Below are 17,949 nucleotides of genomic sequence, written 5' to 3' on the forward strand. Positions count from 1 at the left end.
TCATTTAGTTTTCTCAATCATTTGGCAACCTACATCTCAAAACATAGTTCTTCTGGACATCCCTGTTCTAAATCAATTGTTTAAAACTGAACATTTAAAGTTGGATGTTTATAGAAAACAAACTTATGGTTACCAAAGTGGAAGGGGGGTGGGGGAGGGATAAATTAGGAGTCTGGGATTAGCAGATGCAAACTACTATATATAAAATAGATAAACAACAAGGTCCTACTGCATAGCACAGGGAACTATATTCAGTATCCTGTAATAAACCATAATGGAAAAGAATATAAAAAAGAATATATATATATTGAAATATATAGTGAATCACTTCACTGTACACCAGAAACTAACACAACATTGTAAATCAACTATACTTCAATAAAAATTTTTTTTTAAAGTTGGATGTTTAGAATCATTAAATTAGCATGAACTGAAGTGTGGTGAAGAGTAAAGAAAGATGAGAATTTGGCTAATGAAGGTCCCCTTGAATTCAATAGATCTTTGTTGACAACCTAATATGTACAAAGCAGGTACGTGGAATGAAATGGGTTCTCCTCCAGCTGCAGCATTTCCCAGTCGTGCTCAGAGGGCTAATCGCCAGCTGACGATGAACCTCTTAGTTTCATGGTTTCGTTTTCTTGGCTTATCCAATAACTTCACTTATCTGAAACCAATACTGGTATAGACATTCTTCAGAGACTCCAAGGAATATCTGTTCTTTTAACGAGTCTGTATATTGCTCAAATGGTTATACGTGGAATCCTTCCAGACTTTTCCTCAGGGGGCAATCCAATTTTTTTTTTTTTTCATCTCTCTGGCTTGCTTTATTTAAAGAAGTTAACTTTGCCATGATTCTTGGTTCTTATTTTTTTTTCTCCAGCTTCAAATATACAAAGACTCCCTGGCATTACAGCTATTTCAAAGAAGACAGATTTTAAATTTGTGAAATATCCAAAGGAATATAGTTTTCAAATATTTACTTTAAATATACAGCTAGTTTTCTATCATATACTTCTTACCCCAGTCTTCACGCAAAATATATCTGAGCAAAATAAAACATTTCTTCATGTCTTTCATTTCAGAGAAGAGCTTTTAGTACAGTCCAGGGGAGTTTATTGCGTATTGCGGGAGATCCTAAGTTTAAAATACAATTCCTTTGTAACTAGGCATTTATAATTTTATTGGAAATATATAAAATATAATGTAAAATATAAAGCACTATATATATATACATATATATGTGTATATATATGTGTGTGTATGTATATATGTTTAAAGGGTTGAGATAGCAACCCTTTAAAAAGTAGTTTTAACAGGCTTTCTAGAAGAGAGAGCCAGAGAGAGAATGGGGAAGAGGAAAATATAGAAAACTTATATTGAGTTTGGGATGGGTGTCCTCACACATGGAAGAACTCACTGCGGAAGTCTTATCTAACGCATCTGCTTTGCAAGGGAAGGTTCTTGATAATAATGATAATGTTAATAATAACAGTAATAGCTAATATCTGTTGAGTGTCTGTGCTCTACAGATTCTGATACACAACAATTATTCATTCACTGTTCACGTAAATGTTCACATAAAAAAATTTTATTAAGCATTTACCATGGTGCTAGGATATGGAAGGAAGAAGGAGGGTAAGAGAGAGCTATGCAAACAAACAAATAAAAAAAAAAACTATAGGGTTTCCCTGGTGGCGCAGGGGTTGAGAATCTGCCTGCCAATGCAGGGGACACGGGTTCGCGCCCTGGTCTGGGAGGATCCCACATGCCGCGGAGCGGCTGGGCCCGTGAGCCACAATTACTGAGCCTGCGCGTCTGGAGCCTGTGCTCCGCAACAGGAGAGGCCACGATGGTGAGAGGCCCGCGCACCGCGATGAAGAATGGCCCCCACTTGCCGCAACTGGAGAAAGCCCTCACACAGAAACGGAGACCCAACACAGCCATAAAAAAAAAAAAAAAACTATAATAGAGGAAGGCACTGGGTGTGGCCATGCATTTCCTCTTAACTGGCAACACATTCTTGCATTTTTAGGCAAAGATAGAACACAGTGGTGGGACTTTTCATTGATAACTGAGAAGTTGAAATATGGTGGGATGGAGCCTTCATCGCTGTGGTACTAACTTTGCTCAAAAGATGGCAGCAAAGTTCAGCTGGCTCTTCAGAAGCCACTTAAATGCTAGGGGAGGAGGGAATGGCTGTTGACATCCTTTAAAGGTTAATGGGTTAAAAAAAAAAAGGTTAAGGGGTAAGTTGGAGAAAGACTGTCTTGGTGATTTTACAAATGGACTTTATTTTCTGATCATTTATCACAATATTTATTAACTATTAAAAATATCACAAATTTAATGTAAGCCAAGTCACAATATGAAAATTACATTTATTCATTCATTTGTTAATTTACAAATGTGAAGAGCCATTAGCTCCCCAAACGTTTGAGTATCTGCTGGGAGCTAGCACTGTGCTGAGGGCTGATGATACTTGACAGAAAAACAGACACAATCCCAGCTCTCATTGGACACAGGGCCCAGTGCAGGACAGACATTAAAAAGGTAAGCACTGAAGTGAATTTATAGTTACCCATATAACGTAAGCCAATTTAGAGCAGGGAGTTTTGTCTGTTTAGTTCCCCAATGGATCTCAAGAGCCTAGAACAGTGCTTGGCACAAAGCAGGTGCTCAGGAAAGGATGGTTGATGTAATGAAGGAGTATAATTACAAATCTGAGCTCTGTGTGTCCGGGGCATCAATCTATGTGCATGTTGAACAAAGGAACAGAGCCTGGGGTTGAGGAAATGATGCTTGGGCAAGCCCTGGAGGATGAGCAGGAGGTGACAAGGTGGTTGTGTGTATGTATGTGCACTGGGAGTGGGACAGAGAAGACCATGGGTGAAGGTGACAGTAGTTGGGGAGGAGGGGGCCAAGGCAGTCAGCTTGGCGGCAGCATAGTGAGGGAAGGTGGTGCAGGGAAGCACCATAGAAGCTGATGAGTGATGTGCAGAGCCTTTGGTGTAAAGAGGAGTAAGAGGAACAAGAGTGGATTTAAGGAGAAGTGCAGGCTACTTATTGCAACTCCAGATGAGAGACGATGGTAACTTAGGTCGGGGAGATGCAGGTGGAGTAGGGGGAAGTTGTCACTGTCACCAGATACTCAGCCGGCAAAACCAGCAGACTTGGTCATGCATAGGCTCCAGAGGGGAAGGGAGAGAGGAGTTCCCGGGACTTGGCAATGGGATGTGTGGTAGATAGGAAATCAATCCTGCAGGAAAACCAGTTTGGGGGAAGAGGGAAGATCCTGAGTTCTGTCTGGGGTGTGTTGAGAATTTGAGAAATCCTAGTAGACACAGTAAATCCCTAGTTGGATTTAAGGGTCGAAGCTCAGAGAGGACTGGGGTAAAAATGGTTTGGGAGTTAATGGCATGTAGGTGACATCTGAAGGAGAGGGCAAGGTTGAACCCAGTTCGGGAGTGAGTATAGCAGAGGAAAGAGGGGCCTAAGACTCACCTGGAGGACCTCCCAGGTTTAGCGGCCAGGTGGAGAATGATGGGCCTGCAAACAAGGCAGAAGGAGTGGCCCAGGAAGAAAGGAGGAAACCCAGAAAAGATGGTGTGAGCACAGGGGAGAGAGCTCTCCAGGAGCAGGAAGACCTTCCCCCGAGTCCTGAGAAAGGCAGGCCAGCGTCTCCATCCTCCACCACTGTCCTTCCCTTCAGTAGGTTCATTCATTCATTCATCCATGCAACAGGGGCCCCTACCAGGCCCAACGCAAATGTCCTTGGCTCCAGGTAGAACCAGGCCCTGGGAAGCTAAAAAGTTTAGAGCCATAGGTAAAGGCATAGGTAAAGGCAAACAGGAGTAAGTAATAATGGCATGGACAGAAACTCCTGTTAATTAGTGCAAGAAATTAATGGGAGAATTTATTTACAGATTCAATAGGAGAGCCCACTGGACTACGGGTCAGGAATCCTGAGATCCAATCCGAGTTCCCCCACTGGCTGCCATACCAGCTTGGGGATCTCTCCTTAGGCTTGATTTCAGTGTTATCATTAAATTTCAGGGCAGAGGATTGTTGGGAGAGTGAGCAGGTAGGTGGGGAAAGAGAGGAGAGAAAGGGAAAAATAATACTCACTCTGCGTACTTCATGGGGTTCTTAGAGAAGATCTTATGAAATCAAGTGTCTAAATGTGCTTTTGAAAGCATATAGCATCAGATATGTTTCTATATGGCTGAAGGAATTTTTTTATTAGTCTTATAAAAATAGAAATATATAATTTCTAAATCTGGAGTGTTGCCAGGTATTTATTCGTAAAAAGCTATGTGACTGCCTTTTATCCCTTTCTAGCCTGCTGTGAGCACCATATCCTTTTCCAACTAAAAAATAAAACACAAAACAAAAAAAGAGAAAACATCTAAAATCTATCACTGATGCAAGGAAAAAGATAAAGAATTTTAACAAAATAGATTCAGGACCACCCAAGTTAATGGATTTCAGGCCAAACAGTGAAAACAAAAGGATTATCACTAAATCCTCAAATCTGTTTTAAAAGCTGAGGAGAAGTGAGAGGCCTCATCCAACATTACCTAGAAAACCCTACCTATCTGTGAAGGCTATTTTGACCTTTCTTTCCAAGGGCCACCTGGTGCCTGGCCTTTTAATCTGCCCTCTTCTGAGTGATGGCTGTGGTGCCAGTCCTGAGGAGGCAAAGCCCTTTCTTATTTGCAGCAAATTATCTCTAGAACAGTACCACATTAGCCCATATAATCACTGCCCTGGAATAAGAAGCAGGTTCCAGCACCTTCTGTCATACACCCTTGTGTTTGAACTGCTCTGAAAGGACTCAAGCTTTCCTTTTCTAAATATAATATTGACTTGAGAGGTTAGATATGTCATTGATTTCCTTAAACCCTGCTTTAAAAATACCTTGAATTTAGAGGCTGATGTACCACATTGCAAATAAGTCTTCGGCTTTGGAGCTTTTAGATTGAGAGGTCCCTGCTCAGGCCCATACCTTGTTTTATTTGAGTAATTTGGCGTTCTTTTTCTTAAAGGGTCAGCTCCCCCAGACCTGCTTTGCCCCTGCTCTGAACCAGCAAGAAGATGCCTAGACTTGCGAATTACCCAGACAGTAATCGGGTTGGAGATGACGGCTTCAATCCACTTTCCATGGCCCATTTCACTCCAGATTTTTAAGGTATATTTATGTAACCGGGATTCTCCAGCTCTCTAGGATTCTGGGATCATTCTTTCTTTTAATTAAGAAAAATGAATTGAGTCCTCCTTTCATATAAATGTAGGGAATCCAGCATGCTTTCCCCATTTCTAAGGTTTCTTGGAAGCTGGGCAGAGGGGTTGGGGGTGACCTCCTGTGACTTGTCAGGCCAAATGCCTCCTCCTGGCCACCTCAGCTTTTGTGGCTACTGTCCCCTCATCTCCACACTTCTGCCTGAGCTTGGCCCACTCCTCCTTCATTCCCCAAAGCATCTGCTTAAGGTGACAGATTTCTACTGAAAGGCTGAGGGGACTGAGTGCAATCATAGAGCAGCAGGAAAAAATTCAAAATCAAGTACTGGGCATGATTTTTGTTCAAGATTTTTCTCTCTGTGGAAGGATCTGCCTCTGCAGCCTTGGGGCCTGCTCTCTCATGGAAACTTCTCTCTTCTCCTCACTTTCTCCACATCCCTCAGGGACCACACACTTCCTTCCTCTAAAGAAGCTTCCAGAAAACTCTTTTACTTTATTACCGAGACCAATTTCTCTCTCTTCATTTTAATCATCTCCTCTTTGTTCAGGTCCAGAAAGAGCCAGTCACTAATGAACCTCATTGTGACCCTTTAAGGAGGAAGGAGTATGGATCATTTCCCTCCCCCCAGTTTAAATATAAAAACTTCCGTTTTGTTCTATTTGAGGTTGAATTATTAATAGGAATCCAGTATTTGAGATTATACAGCATAGGTGATGCCTTTTTGGGTTTGTGTTTATAACTCTTAGGTAGCAAACTGGTCCTTCCCATTCTGGATTGTTTAGTAATTCTGGACAGAATGGTCTTTTCACTTTGTTCTCCCCGCTTCTTCCCACTCAACCCTCTCCTGCCCACTCGACCACTGTGATAGTGAATTTGGAATGTCTCAGTTCAATGCTGAGGCAAGTTGCTGGTAATTCAAAACCCATCTGGACTTCGGACATGCTGTAAAACAAGCAACACTGATGTTTCATGGAAACTCATTTTTTGGTCTTTGAGAACACTGGCTTCTAACCAGCACTATCAGTGACGATTGGTTACTTGCCTTCTTAGGCCTTGAGAAGTACATCAGTGTCAAAGTATAATTTTCACAAGGTTACAAACATCACTGTTGTACAAAAGTAAAGTAAGAACACACTAATGGTCTGCTTATCTCTTCATGAAGGACCAAAACTGGTTCTAAGGAATATAGGGGAAACATCATCTGTAGTCACTTAAAAAAACTTACTTGAATAAATGACTAAATTACACACAAAAGTAGTTAATATCATACAGGACAATAAAACTTAGACCTTTGGGTTGTAATCTTTTTTACCAGGCACAAACAATTTCTCTGTGGACAAAATTCATTTGTATTGCCACCAGACAAGAATCATTTGCATTGCTTAAATTTACTACAGGTTAACATATACAAATCAGTAGTAAATAAAGTCAGGGGCTTCCCTGGTGGTGCAGTGGTTGAGAATCTGCCTGCCAATGCAGGGGACACGGGTTCGAGCCCTGGTCTGGGAGGATCCCACATGCCGCAGAGCAACTAGGCCCGTGAGCCACAACTACTGAGCCTGCGCGTCTGGAGCCTGTGCTCCGCAACAAGAGAGGCCGCGATAATGAGAGGCCTGCGCAGCGCGATGAAGAGTGGCCCCCACTTGCCACAACTAGAGAAAAGCCCTCGCACAGAAACGAAGACCCAAAACAGCCATAAATAAATAAATAAATAAATAAAGTCTAACAAAGGTATATATCATACCTTAGAGAATTAGGTAATCCTTATGTGGCCCATTGGACATTGCTCCAGTGTGATGTAGAAAGGATATGCAGTCACTTTTTCTCTATTTCCAAGTTTTGGATATGTTTTTTCCCCAAAATATAAGAAAACAATTGTATTTTCCTCAACTTCTCTAAGCTATACCAATCATTTAAAAGTTCTTTGCTCAACAATGGCTTCTATGATAGGTATTTTAGAAAACAATATAGTTAATATATTTCTGAGTTTTAAGCCTTCCCTACCCTCTCCCCCTGCAATGCTCTCTTATTTATTTAGAATAAACTATGAATGGGTTGGTGTCTTTACCTTAACCTCTAGAACAAGATATTTATACACATGCAGAAAAGTGAATAGTATTGACTATGGTTTCTGTAACATGACACCTAGTGTGACCGGACACTGGGCTAAAGGTACCACGATTATACTTTCATCGGATATAAAAAGACAAGAGTAATTTATTTCCTCTCCGTTAACTTTGACATACTAAAGTTATAGAACCTTAAGAAGAGATGAAATAATAGATTCTTCTGGGTGATAGGCATGATTTTAAATATATTAAAGGGAGGAAGGTGTAAAATGTATTGATATTCTGACTGCTTCTCGTCCGATGGTCACCATCACTATAGAGCAAACGTACAGTTTTGAGATAGCAGGTGACTGCTATAGCTGAGCGTGTGAGCTGTGCTCACTTCAGTGACTGCCTGTTTCCCAGCAGACGTCCGGAGGATACTGCCATATGATAAGCAAGGGATGTTTCCAGCAGTTCCTGCTTATTAGTACGAGAGGAAGGAGACTATTCAGAGATAAGCAAACATAGGCAAGAGTTAGCTGTGCTTTGGAAATATGACGTTAACAAATAGCCTAAGTGTCCATCTGCAGCATCCCAGCCCCTGTGCCTGAGCTTCAGATTCCAGCTCTAATCCTACAGAATTCCCACTGCTCCCCTTTGGCTGAGCTATTGCGGAAATTCTTTCTGCAGCTGTTGGGGAGACTGGTCGCCATCAGAGGAGAGTAGCAATGACGGCACGAGCTATTGCACATCCAAAACATAATATCCTCGACCGTGAAGGAGAAATGGGATGAGAAAAGTTTGAAATCTACTGATAATCTCTACACTTAAATATTGATAAGACTGTGATAAACACCATGTTGCAAGAGGACCATGGATTCGACCAAAAATCAGCAGTATTTATAAGGTTAAATTTCCTCTCCCTTTATTTCCCTTGTTGAAGAACAATATAGGACAAAAGGCCAAAGGATGACTGAGGGGGGAGGTGGCAGTAAATACCTCTGAGTTTTACAAAATTGCATAATGTGCCTATTTATATAATTTGGAATGCACTGGCGTCACACAGGAAACACTGCTTTTTTGGTATTTTTGTTATTGTGGTAAAATATACATAAGATAAAATTTACCATTTAAACCACTTTTAGGAATATAATTTGGTGGCATTAGGCACATTCACTACGATGTGCAGCAATTACCATCATCCTTTTTCAGAATTTTTCATCATCCCGAACAGAAACTCTGACCCAATGAATAATGACTCCTCATTCCCTCTTCCCCCGTCCCTGGCAACCATTTGCTTTCTGCCTCTAGGAATTTGACTACTCTAGGTCCCTCATATAAGTGGAATCACAGTATTTGTCCTTTTGTGTCAGGCTTATTTCATTTGGCATAATGTTTTCAAAGTTCAACAGTGCTTTGCTTTTAAACAAAGTTACTTTCAATACTTTATTGGTGAGTCTCTTATAGAGAGAATAACTTCGTATGTAGTATCTTGTGATATGATTTAATACGTCTCAAACTCAAAAGCCTCAGTTTTGCGTTACAAAAGAGCTAGCAGTTGGGCTCTGATTACTTTTTTTTTTTTTTTTTTTTTTTTAAGCCAGGTATTGGCTCTGTAAAATACGAACAGGGAAAAAAGAACAGTAAGAATCTTCACCAAGTGATTAATTTTGGCTGCAAGCATGACTTGCAATTCAGTAATAAAATGAAATCTTCCCCTTGTACCTAGATTGAAAAACATCAACAACAATATGTTCTCTGCACTGATCCCTCCTGTGAGCCAGGGAGAGATGGGACCATGACTGATGCCACTTGTTAGTTGATAATGAAATGCAATTCGTGTCCAGCAGACCCAGCAGAAATACTCCCAGGCACAAGAGAAATACACCCAGATAGTATTCTCCATTTTTCAAACTAAAAAAGCCAGTTGCCTCTCCATTTTGTGCCCAGGATGCTACCTTTTCTAGATAGAGGCTCAAGCATTGACTTTCATGCCCAGTGAACCAGTGTACCTATTAACTAGCCAATCCAAGCTTCTTTCATGCCTTAAATACTGAACTGGGGAGTGGAAGGGTATGAACTGAGAGAACAATATAATGTGAAAATAAGATCAAATATAATCACGTAGAAACCCCCAACCTAGTTCATCCCAGCTGTACTCCTATTGCAATCAGTAGCTTCCGGGTGTACCTCAAAACAGCCATAACAGAAAAGTAAGTTCTTCTTTAGGATAAGCTTCTCATGAGCAGTTCCAGTTGTATCCAAATTCATGCCATCAAATGAAAGCCTCAAATTATGTGAAGCTTAAAACACAAACACACGCAAATACACATGCAAGACCAAAATGAGATACAGTGAAGGGAATAAATTAGCACCAGCTGCAGGCCAATTAAGCAAAGGCTTCCACAAGGGAAAGCTTACTTATAATTTACCTAAACAAACCCCTTCCTTTTTGTTGCAATTTGCTGCTTATTAATTTTTCTTATTAAAATGACTGCAAAGAGGAACCAGGAGCATTGTTATCACATCAGGAAAAAAACCCCAGTTCTTCCAATCAAAAGAATGCTTTGAAAGGGTATTTTTAGTCAAATGTTTGTGTTTGTAACATTTTAAAAATATTTAAAATTTAAAAAATCAAATTACATAGGCACATATTTAAAAGAGTCAAAACTTATGATGAAAAAACCAGTAATTTCCAGCTCCATCCCTTCTTACCTCCTCAGAGGCCACAACTTTCAAATCTTTTAGCCATTTCTTCTAGAATTTGCCTCTGTATTTCTAGATAGTATGCTTCCATTGTGATTTCTGGATTTATGAATTTTTACTTTATCTGTTGATTTCCTGCATGATGAAGATTTTGCTGTCTTTCATCATGAGTCCTACCGCTACCAACCTCTCATCTCTCCTCCGAACTCCCAATATTGAAGGGAGGAGGGAGAAAAGGGTGAAGAAAGTCTGAGGTCTTGTTCTACTGCATATTGTGAAGTGCGCGTGTATGGGCAAAGAAGAAAATAAAATCACAGCCAGCTCTTACCGTTCTAAGCATGTTACAGATATTCATTTACCCCTCACAACGATCCTACAAAGTAGGTACCAGGATTATCCTCATTTTACAGATGAGAAAACTAAGGCACAGAGAGTTTAAGTAACTAGGAGATGCTGTAAGTCATCCATAGTCTCTACGCTAGATCCAAGGTAATGGGAAGTGACTGCTCTTCCAAAGTCGGAAGCAAAACATGCTTGCAAAGGAGATAATGATCCTGTGGATGACGACAATGTTGGGGGTGCCTGGCCAGTACTGGACACACATGTGCAGCTGGGTATCAGCAGGAAGATGTACAAAATCTGGCCCAGGTTCTGTGGGGGAATGATGTGTATGCGATTTAGAGGCCCCTCTTTAAGAAAAAGAGTATGAAATTGCTGCCAAATGAATATTTATTTAGAGTGAAAAAGAAGTAAGAGCAAATTAGACATCTAAAATAGTGACCAATAACACAAACATTACAACACCCGTATAAACAACATCATATATTCATTGACAGTCTGACATACCTCTCTAATTTCCCTATTTTAGCTGCCTGCTCTTTGAGTGTCTTTTTATATATCAACAATCTTTTAAGATATAATTTTCTAAAGAGAGCCTAGAAAGCAAATTCATTCTTTGCTCTGCCATGATTGATAAAAATGTGTTTTTAATATTAATGGTTTAGCACTTTATTTCAGTTTTACAATTTGTTCTTGGAAATATATGAATTTTAAGATGTTGTCTAATGTGAGGACATCTCTTGTATATAGATCTTTCATAATGAGCTGACAATTTCAGGGCATCTCCAGTTTTATTGTGTTATGTCTGTCTTGCCTACTCTTTGAATTGATGACATTCATAAACCAGAGACTGGAAAGGGACCCAAAGTGTGGAGCCCTTCAGCTCACCACTCAAGGCCTTAAGCTCCCAACCTCTAATGAACGCCCAGGCTGATATGGCCCTCACCTTACAGCTCTGATGTTACAGCTCAGTTCTAAGAGACAGAGTCTGTTGTTTCTTCAGGAAGCTGGCATCCTGCCCCCAAGCGCCAATCAGGTTTCATCTCCCAGGTTGGAGACTGAAGTGCATCGGTAATGATGGCTGTGTGATTCAGGTCATGCTGTCTGTGCTGGCAGCAGCATCGAGGGGCAGGAGGCTCAGGCAGCCCCTGGAGTTCAAGCCATGACTCATTCCAGGAAGGAGGCCAGGGCTAGATGGGCAAAGACTGAGCCGAAAATGCTAATGAGAAGACTTGCTAGACTGTACATGAGCTGAAAGGCAACTATGCATTTCATAATTCAAATCAAACCCTTGAGACATTCCACCAAAATAAAGAGATAAATCTTCATTTGAACAACTTTCATCACAAAGCCATGGAAAGAGCAGAGTAGGGTTTGCGGAGACCTGAGTTTTGCTGCGTGTTCTAGGCTGCGGTGAATAAGCCATTCACCCCAGCCTCCAATTCCTCACTGTAAATGGGAATGCTGGAACAGCTTACCAACTCAGTCCCTTTCAGGACTCTGGACCAGCCAGACAAGACAGTGAATGGGAATCCGGACCCCTCACATCCCAACCCAAACCAAACAGGCAGTTACAGCTGAGTGGAAAGCTGGTCCTTGCCACATTTCCTAGGTTGATCTTGGAGCAGCCAAGGTCATGCACCAGCCTGGGATTTTAAAAGGAAATCCAAGAGAGGGCACCATTAACCATTTTATAAGAGCAGAATAGTTTCCAGTGTCATCCAGGAGTTTTACAAATTGTACAAATTCACAAAAACCTTGGTGCTTGCAAAGTTAAACAGAAAAGAGGGAGTGTGAAAAAATCTTCAAGCACCTTCTTTTAGCTAAAGGCTTGCAGAGTGTATTTCTAACGATGGAGATAAAGAGAAATATCATTTCCTGAATAGAACTTCCAAATGCTTTTCTTCTTTCCCTTTCTCTCTTCCTCCTTCTCCTCCTCCTATTCTCATTAATGTATAATATAGGAAGGCTTGTCACTTTCCAAATTGTGTTCATGTAAGCATCTCAAGACAACTTGTGGACTTTTCTAGTTAAAATCGTAGGAAATAACCTATTAAGCTACTGTTTCTCCAATCAATGGAAAAATACGTTGTAATGATGCACAGTGGCATCCCACGACAAATTAGAATAATTTGAAGCAGTAAAGAAACTTCCCTTCCCAAAACTTAGTCACTGGTGTGCAGATCTGGTCAGAGGAGCAGACTAATTTTTATCAGTAACTTCACAAGCTTCCTGATGTCAGTTGCCTTTAAGAATGATTGTGCAGCAGTTTTTTTCTGATCAATATTTTTTCTTATTTTAAAAATCATTATTGTTATCTCTGATAGTAAAAGTAACACACGACTATAATAAAAATTACAAAGTGTATGCTATAAAACAGTAGAAGTCCCTATAACCCCAGAGATAAACACTGCTTCTTTTATACTTGTCCAGATATCTTTTTAGTGCATGCTACTATAGATCTTTATATTATATGTAAATTGATATAAGAACATACATAATGCTTTTTCACTTTTCCTTTTTTAAAAAACTTGGCTCTCAATAATGGACATCTTTCTATGTCAAAACATGTAGAGCTGCTTCTCTTTATGCCACCATAGTATCTCATTGTACAGAAGTATCACGATTGTTTAATCTGCTATTGACACGCACTTGGGTTGTTTCCAATCTTCCTAAATAGGAACAGTAATGAATAAAATTCCTGTACAATAATCTTTGTGCACATCTGCAAGTGTTCCTGCAAAAGGAATCCTAGAAGGGGAATTGCTGCCTCAGGGACTATGCACATCTTACTTTGAACAGATACTGCCAAATTGTTTTCTAAAAGAATTGAGCTAACTTACACCCACCACCACTACTACATAAATGAGCCTGCCTTTTCCTCTCACACTTTTGCTAACACTTGTACTCCCAAACTTTCTTTTTTTACAATCTAATATCCATAACTGTGTATTAAGTTTCTGCTGAAACACAACATTTTTTCTCTTTAGAATCACCCTCATTTCTACCAAAGACAGCCAAATTAAGACTAATTTATTTGCAAAATAAGTTTAGTCTCATTAAACTTGGCCTGATTATTTACAGAAGTCCAGCAAGGATAGAAATTGACCATATAGGCTCTTCTGAATCTGCTTTGCTGGAACTTTTCATAAGGAAACTCCAGATCGAATATTTAAATGACTCTCAAGGCCAGGAAGCCACGCCAAGAACTTGCCATCAGAGTTGCCTGTAAAAACCTATAGATTTGGGTGAATTCCTCTCTTCTTAAGGTCCCCCAAATATCCCGAGGTTCCTGCATCTGCCAGGAAATAGTCTCCCTTACTCACCTGGTAAGGCTGCTGGGAACCCTGGCTGCAAGGTACCAAGCTCTTTTTCCAAGGGGCTTTATGGCTCCATAAAGTCAATCTTACTTCCTTAAAGCTGTCTGGTCATATACATATTCTCAAATATGACATTCCAGTCAAAGCCATGGTAATGTTTATAACCAGTGTTGCCAATTGTGTCCTGTTACAATGAACTTATGCATCAGGTTTTCCATTAGAGTTCTGTGATTTCTTACCCAGTTCCGTGATATAATCTGAACATTATCAGAAACCTGTATTTGTCAAAAAGTCCTTTCTATGAATCTTCTTGAAGCTGAAGCATTTTTGCAAAAGCATTAGATTAAAACGATAACTGTCTACGAATGACGAAAGAATTAAGATGACATGGTTGAATATCTGATTACAATGCAATTGACAAGGAACTTTGGTTATTTCTGTAACATACAACATTTTAAGATAATATCTAGAATATAACTGATAACATACTAGGACATATTCAAGTTTTAGGAATTTCATACAATTTTTAGAACACATATTAATAACATTTACCTACATAACCGAAGAAGGTTTATCATCTTTATTTGATAACACTTCCCATGTAATTTAGCATATAAAGACTAATTAGTTTAATATCTCCTTTTATAAGGAGAGAAAAGAAATTTCTTGAGGTGTTCCAGGGGCTCTCTGGAAAACCTCAAAGTTATTTCCAGGTCAATAACACTTCATTTAGAATTTGATTTGGGGGAAGTTTATCGAAAATATCAAAAAGGTTTTTAAACACTTCGTCAAAAAGACCATAGGTCACTGTGAAATAAATAATTATCCACTTAACCAAAGTGACAATAAAAAATTTCAAAAGCAAATACAGAAAGTTACAACAGATTACTTAAAAGGTAAGGAAATTTTTACAATCTGTTTTCAAAAACAGACCAATAGTCCAAGAAAACTTTGTTCTCTCTCTAGAAAACCAGATTGTAGGTTTGCACAGCTTACCTTTGATGTTAAAATTCAATTAATTTCATTCCAATCTGAGCCAGTTTACCATGTATAACTCTTCTCTCAAGGTTCCCTTTCTAAAAACCTTCTGTAACTTCCTTTTTTATATTCAGATTGTCTTGTGCTCCCCCTCACCCCACCACCCCACCCCCGCTCCTTTTTTAAATCCTCACTTTAGGACAAAAGTACTTTCTTTCCTTTTAACAAAATACATTTCCATTCCTTATACTTTTTCCCCTTGCATATGAAGATGTTGTCCTTATTAACTGTAGTAGTTTTAACTAAATGTGTTAATTAGAATTCCTAACCTTAGAAACATTAATTTCTAGTGAAAACTAAGAAGAAAGCAATTGTAAACTGTTTATCATACCAGTATTTTTTTGATTGCAAACTTATGAACACATATCATAATTTCTAAAAACGTACATTTCCTCATAGCATAATTTTTTTTCAATGTGGTATAAGACATGTTTCTAACAAACCCCCCAAATCTTTAGTTTTTCTGCAATAATAAGACAAAAGTAGGTAAGCTTAGACTTGTTTAGCAATTAATGTTTCAGTATTTTATCTTATTTGGAAATGATCTATATGTTTAATGAATTTCCATCATGTAACTTAGCTTAGCAAAACTCTAAAGTTATAAATTACTGAAATATTTGGAGAAACTATTTTTAAGTGGACATATGATAAAACATCATTATTCTTAAAGAGTTCACCTAAAAACTCTTATCCCTTTTACATTTATTTAATTTACTTGTTCCCAACAGTTATGTTTAGATTACCCATGAAAACTTCATGAAACATTAGACAACGTCAACCATCATCCCAAGCTACTTTTCTTGCTGACAAATTTTGTAACGCAGATAACATGATCTTATTTGACTTTCAGTAAACCTAGGTACAATATTATTACACTTAATGTTGATAACTCTAAAGACATATCTGTATTAAACCAACAAATTTAAACTAGCTTTAATACCAAATATTTTCCCAGATCACATGAAGCTGAAATTCATTTGGGTTAGTTCCTATTATATTTCTGAGAATTTAATTACGCACTTAATTTTCTTTAAGCAACTAAATAGAGCTCTTTTACAAATTAATTTTGGCAATACCATCCAAAGGTAGAAAATACCACACATTTATAACACATGTATATAGACATGTACAAACACACAAACAGAAGCAAACAGAGACCGCATAGTCCCATTCCAAAATTTCAGCCATGAATCAGGTACAATAATATAAAACACACCAGTTACAAAAGAGTTTGGATTCAAATTGGGTTTCTGGCAGATTGAGCAAGTCAATGTCACCTGTTTAGCTGGCTAAACGCTTTTTACTAATATCTATGAAGACGCTTAAGATTTGCATTTGTCCGTGAAGAGTCAAGTTCCAAATGTCCTTTCCCCATTTTGTTCTTTCTTTTGATAAGATTTACCGACCTGAAATTTGTATTTTAAAGAGATGGTCGAGACCAGGTAGAACATTTACATCTCAAAAGCACAGGGAGAGAAATGCAAGTTCCTCCTAGGAGGACTTTTGTTCCCTTAAGGCCAGAATTATGTTTTGCAATATTTATAAGCCTCTTAAGATAAATAGGGGAGGTTTTGGAAGTGGTAAAAAGGATTGGTGGGTTTTGAATTATTTCTGGAGCCACACCTCTGATCCTGTAAAGACTAGATTTGTAAAACGACGACAGCTGTTTTTAATTCCTCAAATAATTGGGTGGCCACCTAAATGATATTGAAGGACTGACATACCCATCCACCTATGTTAGAATGTTTTTCTTTCCCTCTGGGTACATTTAGCTTAGGAAAGTAGGTCAAAAAAATTCCTATCAGGCTCTGAATATAAGCTGTGGTCACCGGTAGCCTCCCATTTACAAAAATCCATTTACAAAAACTTTTGAGGATCCTCCCTGGGTTTAAGAAATTCTTTAACTATGGCCCTCAGTTTGGTCTTTGACCTGAAGATGATTGCCTATAATCTCAGATGGTCCCATTTCTGAAGGTAATTGTTTAACAGTCTCTCCAGAGTAGAAAGGCAATTTAAAGAGAGAATGAGTACTCAAAGGAGAATAGAGGGGAGCGGTAGTTATATCAGTCTTATAGTTTTAGGTACCTTTTGTATATTTAATATTTCATTAGCCTTTGACAACAAATCATTCAATAAAGCTATTTTGGAATTTTGAAGGCTTTGGGGGCTTTGCATACCAATCAGGTACAATTGTTTGGGGGTAAAAGCTCTCTAAAAATTTACCAATTTAGAATTTTTTCTAATTCAAAGGGTACATCGTCTGGCCATTGATGCGTAGGAGCTTAATAGTGACTCAAACCAATAAGATACAAGAGGCATGCCTACAAGAGAGTGCAAAGGATGCAGCCCTTACAAGATCCAGAAAGTCCACTCCCCAAGATAGTCTAAGAAAACAAAGACCTTTGTGGCATCATTAACAAAGCAACAAAGGTTGAGATTCCAAAGGCCCCCATATGAACTGGGACCCCTTATGACAAATTTCCCTGAGAGCTGACAAAGAGATGCTTAGAATCTCAGTCTGTCTGACTGGCTGCCAAATGCACACCATTTTGGGTACCTTCAGGATGGCAGAGATCAGAGACAGTTTTCTCAATGGCCAGTAAGCCAAGCTATATACAGAACAAGATGAAAGAAAATCCTAATCAGACCAATGGTTTTCCTCCTTTATGACAAACGGCACAAAAGACAAAGACAAAAAAAGAGACCATATCTGGGAGGAAACAGATCTACAAACCAAGAGCACTCTGACAAACTTTAAACCAAGAGTCACCGAGTCCAAGAAATTAGCCCTACAAATATTTTCTCCTGCTAAATCTAATTTTTTAAAAAAGAGAAAAACTCTTACCACTTTCATTTCCAGTAGACCCTGCAGACAGACTGACATATATAGCAAGAATTCTCACCTCCTGCTGGCTTTTGTCAGGTGTCCCAGCGTCTCTTAGCTGCAGCAGCATTGGGGCAAGTAGCGTCCAGCCAGTAAAGTTGCATCCCATCTTATTACCAACTGTTCAGGGAGGAAAAAATTTTCTTCTACCCTTCTAGGTTTTTCTGGCAAGCCTAAGAATTAAATTGACATACACAGATTAACAGGAGAAAGTCAACCAGAAATTTAATAACATGTATACATGGGAGAGACCCAGGAAAACTGAGTAACTCCTCCCCAAATTTTAAAGCTTTACCAATCTGACAAACATGTCTTGTTTAAATTTCTCACACTTGGATTTATTGCTATATAAGATAAAAGATATTATGTAAG

Source organism: Balaenoptera borealis (genome assembly GCF_965194805.1).
Source record: "Balaenoptera borealis genome assembly, chromosome: 3".
Classification (NCBI taxonomy): Eukaryota; Metazoa; Chordata; class Mammalia; order Artiodactyla; family Balaenopteridae; genus Balaenoptera; species Balaenoptera borealis.